Source organism: Leucoraja erinacea, chromosome 21, assembly GCF_028641065.1.
Source record: "Leucoraja erinacea ecotype New England chromosome 21, Leri_hhj_1, whole genome shotgun sequence".
Taxonomy (NCBI): domain Eukaryota; kingdom Metazoa; phylum Chordata; class Chondrichthyes; order Rajiformes; family Rajidae; genus Leucoraja; species Leucoraja erinaceus.
In genome coordinates this window covers 10559318-10569553 of record NC_073397.1, presented here as the reverse complement: position 1 = coordinate 10569553, position 10236 = coordinate 10559318, and positions in this window count along the sequence as shown.

The following is a 10236-nucleotide window of genomic DNA, read 5'->3' as shown; positions in this document are numbered from 1 at the left end:
GCTTAAGATGAAATCGAGCAAAATATTTAAAAAATTGACGTCCAATATCTCCTTTCAAACTGAGGTTTTTTTTAAACTACTACCGTGCCCATAACTGGTGACTTTACATGGTCTAATTTCACTGAAGAAAATCACTCCAAAAATTTGGCAGATTTTGTTTGAGAACGTTTCATAACAAGTCTTTTCCAAATTTCTCACCAGCTGCCCCATGTTATCACCAGGTTACACAAAAAAGCTGGAGAAACTCAGCGGGTGCAGCAGCATCTATGGAGCGAAGGAAATAGGCAACGTTTCGGGCCGAAACCCTTCTTCAGACCCTACCTATGTTCAAGACACCTCAGACACTCTCCGTCGTCTCCACGCATTAATACCACAACCATGTTATCACCAGTTGCCCCATGTTATCACCAGTTGCATCATGTTCTCCTGAGCTGAAAGTTTTAGTTTTATTTTGTTTCGTTTTAGAGATAAAACCGGGCCCACGCCAACCATCGATCGCCCGTTCACACAGGTCCTACATCATCCCACTTCACCATCCACTCTTTACACACTAGGGATCCATTTACCGAGGCCAATTAAGCTGCAGATCGGCACGTCTTTTGGATGTGGGAGGAAACTGGAGCACTTGAAGGAAACTCACTTGGTCGCAAGAAGAACAGGCAAATTCCACATGGACAGCATCAAAGTTCAGGATCGAACCCAGGTCTCTGGCCTTATGAGGCAGCAGCTCTACTAGCTGCGTCACTGTGTAGCCCTCAAGGGCCTATCCCACGAGCATGCGAGTCCATGCGGCAAGCGCGATCTAAAGTTGTCGCTTGAGCCATACGGCCTCGTGGGGCCGGTCCCACTTCGATCGCCGGAGCCGTGTGGAGTTGTGCGGAGTTGGTCCCGACATCGCGCGGGGCACCAAAAAACTGACCGTGTTCAAACATTCTGCTCGGCAATGGCCTGCCGGCCCGCAGCCGCCTCAACACCGTACACATTGCCTCGACAGGCGTGCGCAGCATCTCCACGCAGTACACAGCGTCTTGATGCTGTATGTCACATGCGAACTTCCCGCGGACTTCGCTCGAACTTCACATCACTTACCGTGGTGAATCTGTGGAATTAATTGCCATGGACAGCTGTAGAGGCCAAGTTAATGGATATTTTTAAGGTGGAGATTGATAGGTTCTTGATTAGTACAGGTGTCAGGGGTTCGGGGGGAGAACGATAGATCTGCCATGATTGAATGGCGGAGTAGACTTGATGAGCCGAATGGCCTAATTCAGCTCCTATAACGTATGAACTTATGAACTTATGAAAAGGCATCTTGTTCTTTATTGGTTTGTAACACTCATGGACAGAGGAAGAACTATTTAGGGAAACCAAGTGCCAATGCCCTTTTGTACGGAGACACTATTATTGGATAACTTCCTGACAGTTGTAAATAACGGTTCCTCAGGGAACATTTCAGAGAAAAAGATAATGAAATACAGTGTGTCCCAACAGGATCTCTACAAATTTTAACTTAAAAAAGTAACAATAGGCAAAAATATCTCCTCTGGGTGCTACTTACTGCAAAACAAAAATCTCCACTTGATTTAAACCAGGATGTCGGGCTCAAGATTGATATAACAGTCATAGACAGTTGTGATCTAAACTTTAGTTCATAAAATTATCTGGTTAAAAATGAAACAGAATGGCACAGAATATGGCTTTATTAAAGCACAACGTGTTATGTAACTAAAGCAATTTGCCACGAAAGGGGGAAATGTTGAGAGAAATGGAGTAAGGAAATTTTAAAGGTGGCAGTTCAAATCAGAATGATCTCTGAACAGAAAATACATTTTAATTTCAAACATGCGGACAACTTTTCATTTGAGTATAGACAATAAATCTGAAGGAGTTTGACACAACAGAAGTACAATGGATGAGTCAGTAAACAGAAACACTTCACCAGTTATTTAGGTGGGTGTAAAATACACCATAGCATAGTTGAATAATTGGTAATGTGGATTTATAACTGAGAAATTGCACTTGACAAACCAAAGATAGATTATTTTTTTGTGATTGTTACTGAAATAACAGCTCAGGGAGTACCAATGCTTTGAGAAGGCCTTTGATTAAATCTCTTGTAAGAGACTGTAGTGCAGAATTAAAGGACATGGGGCTGGGAGTAACATACTGGTAAGTCTCTTGAAGAGACTGCAGATGTTAGAATTTTGGGCAAAAAAACAAACTGTTGGAGGGAGTCAGCAGGTCAGGCAGCATCCAGGGAGGGAAAGGACAAATGATGTTTCAGGTCGGAAATATTATCTGTCCATTTCCCACCATTGATGCTACCTGAGCCATGGAGTCTCTCCAGCAGTTTGTTTTTCATGTATCAGTGGTTTGGATAAGAGGGTTGAATGTAAGTTTGTCAATGCTGTATAATTATAAACTGTGAGTGGGATGCAAAGAGGTTTCAAGGTTATTTGGACAATATGAGCATGTAGGCAAATATATAGCAGATGTATGGAAAAATACATAACTATAAAGTAATCCACATTGATAGGAAAAACAAAGGACAGTATTATTTAAAAGATGTTGATAAATAGGGAAATGTTAATGTAAAAATCTCCTTATGCACCGGTCATTGAAGGCAAACAGATAGACACATGAATTTGTTAAGAAGGTAACTGGTATGTTGACCTTAATTATAAGAAGTTTTGAATTACAAGGATGTCTTGCCACATTTATGCAGAGACCTGTTGAGGGCATGCCTTGAGTATTATGCCCTGTTATGGATGCTGTATCTAAGAGAATACATTTGCCATAGATAGATGCAAAAAGCTGGGGTAACTCAGCGGGTCAGACAGCATCTCTAGAGAAAAGGAAGAAGGATCTCGACCTGAAACGTCACCTATCCCTTTTCTCCAGTGACGCTATCTGGCCCGTTGAGTTACTCCTGCTTTTTGTGTCTATCTTCGGTTTGCACGGAGTAGCACTGAGATGGGACATATTGGCCGGTGTGGGCAAGTTGGGCCGAAGGGCCTGTTTCCACGCTGTAAGGCTCGAGGGCTCTATGACTTTATGAGATAATCAGAAGTCTCTTCCCACAGAGAGTGATGCAACTATGGAATTCTCTACCGCAGGGTAACTGAACTAACTGTATATTTAAGAAGGAAATATGTTTTCTAAATATAAAAGGCATCAGTGGGTTTGAAGAGGGAGCTGGATTACAATATTAACTTGAGAAGCAGCCAAGTTCATATTGAGTAACAGAACACGCAAAATGCCAATTTCCCATATTTTCTCTGTTTTTATGTTTAATATTGCAATTTTAAAGAGAAGGCAAAGATATACTATAATCAGCATGATATTAACAGATTATCTCACCAATATCATATATCCTACATGGGAGAAATGACAAGTGCCTTCAAAACTACTTACTTGGCTCTTATGTTCACTGGGACGTGAATGGTACTTAGCAGTCCTTCTTTCACAAAATGAGCACAGATACCGGAATTATTATTGAAGGGAATTGATAAGGTGTTTATAGCAACGGTACATGTACTTTTAATTGCATCAGGCTCTCCACTGGAAGTGGAATCCTTCTGATCTTAACCTGGATCAACCTTTACACTTGGGGAAAAATGCAAGGAACTGGAGTTTTGTTTTGTTTCACTATTTGCTTTGTTTTACTATTCTGCAGGATGTAGAAGCAGTGAAAATGGGATAACGTATAACTCGTGTGAACAGATGATCAACGGTTGGCTTAGACTCGGTGGGCCAAAGAACCTGTTTTCATGCAGCATCTCTAAACTAAACTAAACTAAACTGAACTAAACTAAACTAAACTAAATTCATCAAGTATCCTGAGACAGCTCCTAACAAATCCAGGACCTGCTAGAAGGAGGTGCAGAAAAAGCATGGGAACATCACCTCCTGGAAGTTGCCAATTGAACACCACACCATCCTGACTTGGAATGATGTCTATTGCCTTTGCTGGGTGTAAATCCTTGAGCTCTCTCCAAAAGAGCATTGTGTGCATACTCCCACCACAAGGACAAGCTTTTCCCTTTGAGAATAGGGAAGATTCAAACAAGAGGACATGACTTCAGAATTAAGGGACAGAAGTTTAGGGGTAATATGAGGGGGAACTTCTTTACTCAGAAAGTGGTAGCGGTGTGGAATGAGCTTCCAGTGGAAGTGGTGGAGGCAGGTTCATTGGTATCATTTAAAAATAAATTGGATAGGCATATGGATGAGAAGGGAATGGAGGGTTATGGTATGAGTGCAGGCAGGTGGGACTAAGGAAAAAAAAGTTGTTCGGCACGGACTTGTAGGGCCGAGATGGCCTGTTTCCGTGCTGTAATTGTTATATGGTTATATGGTTATAAGGACTGCAACTTAGTGGATCGTGTGGGTCGTGCACCACTGGAGGCCAAGTGAGCCTGCAGCAGCACAGAGGGGGAGAGCAACAGTGGAGGACACCAACAGCATTGTCAGGCCAGGTCAACTTCTGCACCACTGGCCCAGTGCCACCGACAGGACAACCAGCCTTTAAGGCCAAGATACGACGCTGTACTATTAAGAACTCTGAAACGTACAGGGCACAAGTTGGAGCCAGAAATGTGATGACTCTGTGTGCTGCCTCGTTGAAGTCTACTATTCTTACATTATAATCGTTGCACCTTTGTACCTGTCTATGATTGTGCTTATCTATAGCATGCTTTTTCCATATGCATAAACAAAGAATTTCACAGTACCTAGATATATTGAATCATTGAATCTTCGAAAGGGCAATCAGGGATGGGTAATAAAATGCTGACTCAGCCTGCAAAGCCCACATCCCATGAAGGAATAATAATATTAAAACATTCAAAATGTCCCTTTTGTTTAGAAGCCTCGGGAGCCGACGACAGGTACAAGAAATGACAAGCATTAAGTAAGCACCTTCATAGGATGGTCATGTTGATTTATGCATAAGAAGGAACTGCAGATACTGGCTTAAACAGAAGATAGATACAAAAAGCTGGAGTAACTCAGCAGGACAGGCAGCATCTCTTGAGAGAAGGAATGAGTGATGTTTCATCAGATTGGTCTCAAACCGAACGTCACCCATTCCTTCTCTCCAGAGATGCTACCTGTCCCGCTGAGTTCCTCCAATTTTTTGCATCTACCATGTTGCTTTATGTTCGGGCTTGGGGATGACAATGATGTGTATCAAATTAGTTAAAGATCTCTCTGCATCCCTGTGCCCTCTAAAGGGTCTTGACCCGAAGCATCACCCATTCCTACCCTCCAGAGATGCTGCCCGTCCCGCTGAGTTGCTCCACCATTTGTGTCCATCTGCTGAGCCCTCTCGTTGGCTCACAGGTGGTGTTTGACAGCGGGCTCAAATTCAACATCACTGCTGCCTGGTATTCCTGGGAACTTTTCTCAACTCTTTGGGAAATTATGGAGTGCAGGGAGAGGTTAATTGAGAAGACAAGAAATAATAATTAAAATTTCAAGATTAATCCATGGAAAGATTAGTTTAGTTTAGTTTAGTTTAGTTTAGATTAGTTTAGAGATACAGCGCGGAAACAGGCCCTTTGGCCCACCGAATCCGCACCGGCCAGTGATGTCCGCATATTACACTATCCTACGCACACCAGGCGTGATTTACTCATACACCAAGCAAATTTACCTACATACCTGTACGTCTTTGAAGTGTGGGAGGAAACCCAAGCTCTCGGAGAAAACCCACGCGGTCATGGGGAGAACGTACAAACTCTGCACAGACAGCACCCGTAATCGGGATCAAACCCGGGTCTCCGGCGCTGCAAGCGCTGCAAGGCAGCAACTCTACCACTGCGCCACCGTGACCGCCCACAAGATGCATGGATGCCAGTAGAATTTGTTCAAAGTAAACGTACAAAAAATTAATCAGATCAGGTTGGAATGGGTACTGTTACGATCTTGCTGGTTAATTCATACTTTTTATTAATTTGATAGTTGGACAGGGAATCCACAATGATCTGATAGATCTAGGATGATAAGTTGCTGCACATAAAACAACTCATTATTTTGCTCATGTAGGAAAGAACTGCAGATGTTGGTTTACACCAAAGATAGACACAAAATGCCATAGTAACTCAGCGGGTCATGCAGCATCTCTGGAGAAAAGGAATAGGTAACATTTTGGGTTGAGACCCTTCTTCAGATTCAGTCTGGGGAGAGGAAAACTAGAGGTATGAAAAGGTACAAAGAACAAAATAAACCTTTTTTCTTTGCGGTAACTGTTTCTGGGGATGTGTCAAGTTCCAGCAGGTTCTCCTCTCTTGTAGCATTGAGATGTGAGATACAGCTTCTGACCTTTCTCGGGTTACCTGGTTCAGGCATGTGCCGGAGGATGGAATCACCACATAATGAAATTCATAGCATTTTTTAATTCATCGTTATGATTATTCTTCCCACATATTTTGTTCTTGCTATGGGTTCCTGAGCTAAGGTTTCATTTTCACACAGGCCATATCTTTTATTAATTTGTTCAATGCGCCTTATCATATCTCTTGGTTCCCTCTCCCCTGACTCTCAAGCCTGAAGAAGTATCTCGACCTGAAACATCACCTATTCTCCAGAGATGCTGCTTGACCCGCTGAGTAACTCCAGATTTTTTTTTGTCTATCTTCAGTTACATATATATTTACTACACCAGTAGCCTTATTGAACACATATCTATCCTGTTTCCTCTACTTAACTCGCATGTTTACAGGTGCGAGCCAATTTCAAAATGCATTGTGTTTTATTTCATTCATCGACCATTCTAAAAGTATCCGCAGATTTCTTGGTGACCTGAGTGAGGATTGCAACTAATTAAGGATTCTTATCGATAACCTGAACTCTATGTGAACCCATTCCAGAGTCAGTCGTCCAAACTCTTGCCTTGTGCACTACAGGTAGCCCCAGTTTCACTCTTTAAATCGCTTGGCCATTAGTTTCTTCTTGACATTAAAAATCTGAGGTCATGCAAACAATATGTCTGACCCTCCTCTGAGTAGAAAGCTAATGTTTCAAGCCAAGGGGAGACGTTGTGTCAATGTGCTGTAACACTAGCTAATTGCACACAAGTGCATTTTAACCTTAGACGTTTAAACTTTTACTCCTGGGTACGATTTGTTTTCTTACCAATTGCTTCTGCAACTATCTCTCAATCTTTCTTATCCCTGACCTCATCTCATGATCATTATGGATCATGGCTGATTTGTAACATCATCCCATTTGCCTCTCTCTCTCTATCTCTCTCTCTCTCTCTGTCTTCCACAATGTCAACAAGACGAAGAAGAGTTATTGGTTTCTGGAACATGTGAGTATTTGGCCCCAATCACTAGCAATGGTGCCGAAGTGGAAATGGTTGGGAGCTTCAAGTTCCTTGCTGAAAATATTACCGATGATCTAGCATAGACAGCCAAGACACCAATCCTCAACTTCCTGAAGAGATGCGGAGACTGAAGAGATTCTTACAAACCGATGCACACCGAAACCGTTGCATCACTGCTTGGTTGCCCAAAACTGCAAGAAATTGCAGAGAGTTGTAGATGTAGTCCTGTCCATCACACATACCAGACTTCCCACCACTGATTCCATCTATATCTTCACACTGCCTCAGAAAAACAGCCAACATAATCAAGGACTTGTCCCACTGTGGTCAACCCTTCTCCTGCCTGCTCTTGACTGACAGAGGGTAAAGAAGCTTGAAAGCGAACGCAAGAAGACTCAGGAACAGTATCTTCCCCTCTGTTATCAGGCTTCTGCACAGACCTTTCATAAGCTAGGGTGTGGTCTGATTCAACTCCACCCCTTTGTGAACATTCAACTTTGGTCTATGGAACTGATGCACCACAGTGCTGAGAACTATATTCTTCCCCTTTGTTCTATCTGTTGTAGTTGGGTTTGACTTGGATTGTATTTATGTATGGTATATCTGATCTGTTGGATTACATGCAAAACAAAGCTTTACTCGGTACACGTGACAGTAATAAACGTAAACCTAGTTCCTTTTCCTTTAATAGGTTTTCAGGTAACAATGTCATCATTTAAAATTTACAATTGGCAGGTTTTTTTCTGATGGTAATTGTTCCATGTTTCTATTGGCCTTTATGTGGAAAAAGTGCTTTCTCACATCATCTCTGAATGGCCTCTTTTCATTTTATGGTTATGGCTACTCGTTCCAGACTCCCCGAGCGGGGGAAATGTTTCCCCTGTCTACCGTTGCAAATCTTTTGGTCATAAGATGTTGCTGGTAAGGATTTTACGCAGGTATGAATAATGTAAAATGCAATTTCGAAACATGTTGAAAATTTAGTGGCGACCAGAAAGACACTACGGCTCTTTGGAGACCTCTCATGACCATAGGAGGCCTCTCATGACCATACAGGCTATGGCTGTGAGAGGTCACCCGCGACATGTCGCCAGGGGTCGCCTGTATGGTCATGAGAGGTCTCCAAAGAGTCGTAGCGTCTTTCTGGTTGCCGCTGAATTTTCAACATGTTGAAAATGTTGGCGACCTATCACGGGTGCCGGCAGTCGCCTGTAAAGGTCCCGTAAGTGGGACAGGCCCGTAAGGATTGGCAACAAATGCATGGAAGAGAAAGAGTACAAACACCAGGATTCATTTGTCTCACAGAATGCTGTGCAGCCTAGTTGAATATCGGGAAATGTAAGCAGAAATTGGTTAATGCCTCAAGGGTGATTACCAAATGCTTTGATGATTACCAAATGTGATTTTGCTCAGTAAATATACATTCAGGAAGTGCAAGCCAAAATAAGAGGCTAGACCACTGTGGCAAGGGACGTGAAATAAAGTGTAATAACGTGTGCTGCAATATTCTGATAGTTAAAGGAAATGAAAAGAAAAGGAGGTTAAAACATTGCCTACAAAAATCCCCAAAAAGTAAATGTTGGAAATGTAAAGAAGACATTTAAAAAAGTGTTGGAAACATTCAGCGGGTCAGGCAGTACCCGTGGAGAGAGAGACAACGGTTGTAGATTGATGCCCTGTCATCAGATTTTTCTGTTTTTATTCAAGTCATTAGTTATATTGTGGTTGTGGCTTCACCAAATTAGAGTGAAGGACAGATTTGCTGAATAATGAATCTCACTAATTGAAAACAATTTATTGAAGGTTGCCTTGTGAGGATTTTCCAAAACAATGGAAATCCATCGAGAATTACTTGAGTTGGAAAATATTAATAGCTTAACATGGGATTGATTCAAAATCCACTTTCTCTACAAGTCTGAGAATTAATTTATATTTCTAATCTAGTCTGACAGAATCTGATCGATCTGAAACCTCGTTTCCTGCTCCACAATTACTACTTGATATTTTTGGCAATTTGACTCCTGGAGACCTGAAATAAGAGTACTTTCCCTTTGCATTTAGTGATGTATATATTACACAGTCTGCTCCTTCTATGTGTATCCTGGGAGGAAAATGATTAATAATAATTAGAATATATTGTAATTCGTTTGGTAAAACATGAGATGGAAATTAGAAAGTAATAATATAAGAATGGGTCAAATGTTGGAACTTTGGTGGGTTTGAAGGCTTTATTATCTTTTTAATTACAGGTTCATTTAAATCTCCATTATTGCTACTCACTCTAATTAATAATGGAACATGGATTAGTTAAATATCTTGTGCAACATGTACCACTTCGATAGAGAGAAAAAATATAATTTGACTGTACCAAATTGTAGCTAATTTGAAAGGTTTGCTAATCTATTTTCAGAGTAAAGCATGATATGTTCAGATGTCAGCAAACACATAGGAATCAAAAGGGGAAAGCAGCATCTGAGGTTAGCCAAAAGTCAATGTCCCAGGCTCAAAACAATGACTGTTTCTTACTATAGATGCTGCTTGTCAAGTGCTTCCAGCATTTTCTTTACTTTTAATTTAAAGCATCTGCAGTTCTTGGCTCCAGTTATTTTAATACACACAGAATAAGCCTTGCTTTCCTTTATTTCACTTGAGGAATTTATCTCTTCCTCAATTGATTCTTTTCTTGGCACTGTGGCAGGTCAGGTAGATGGTCCTTTCCTTTGTGCATCACTTTTTAATGATTCTTTTGGGATGTATTACAGCATCTTAGAGCCAGTGAAGTTTTGTGAAGTGTAGTCGCTGTTGTGCTGTAGGAGAAATGGTTCCTTCAAAGAGGCAAAAACATGTGGGTATCATCTGTGAGTTATTTTCACCTCTATCTGTTCAGGTGGGTTTGCACAGGGGAT